Source organism: Microtus ochrogaster, unplaced genomic scaffold (assembly GCF_000317375.1).
Source record: "Microtus ochrogaster isolate Prairie Vole_2 unplaced genomic scaffold, MicOch1.0 UNK31, whole genome shotgun sequence".
Classification (NCBI taxonomy): domain Eukaryota; kingdom Metazoa; phylum Chordata; class Mammalia; order Rodentia; family Cricetidae; genus Microtus; species Microtus ochrogaster.
This window is the reverse complement of record NW_004949129.1, coordinates 2,588,915-2,589,496: the sequence shown is the minus strand read 5'-3', so window position 1 is coordinate 2,589,496 and position 582 is coordinate 2,588,915.

Below are 582 nucleotides of genomic sequence, written 5' to 3'. Positions count from 1 at the left end.
CTTGTAGACCAGGCTGGTCTCGAACTCACAGAGATCCGCCTGCCTCTGCCTCCCGAATGCTGGGATTAAAGGCGTGCGCCACCACCGCCCGGCCCGGTGTCTTAATTTTTTTGAGACAGAATCTCATTGTGTATCCCTGGAACAAGGTATTTTCTCCACAATCAGTTGAGAACCATTATGTTGGGAAGAGAGATCTTAGGAACCGAGCACAGGGGTGATAAACGAAAAATGAGTGTGACTTGCTCCCTGTGACTGGAGAAAATTTAAACAGAAAAATAAAAACCTAGGGCTGGAGAGATGGCTCAGTGGTTAAGAGCGTTGCCTGCTCTTCCAAAGGTCCTGAGTTCGGTTCCCAGCAACCACATGGTGGCTCACAGCCACCTGGAATGAGGTCTGGTGCCCTCTTCTGGCCTTCGGGCATACACGCAGAAAGAATATTGTATACATAATAAATAAATATTTTATTTTTTTTTTTTGTTTTTTGCTTTTTTTCAAGACAGGGTTTCTCTGTGGCTTTGGAGCCTGTCCTGGAACTAGCTCTGTAGACCAGGCTGGTCTCGAACTCACAGAGATCCGCCTGTC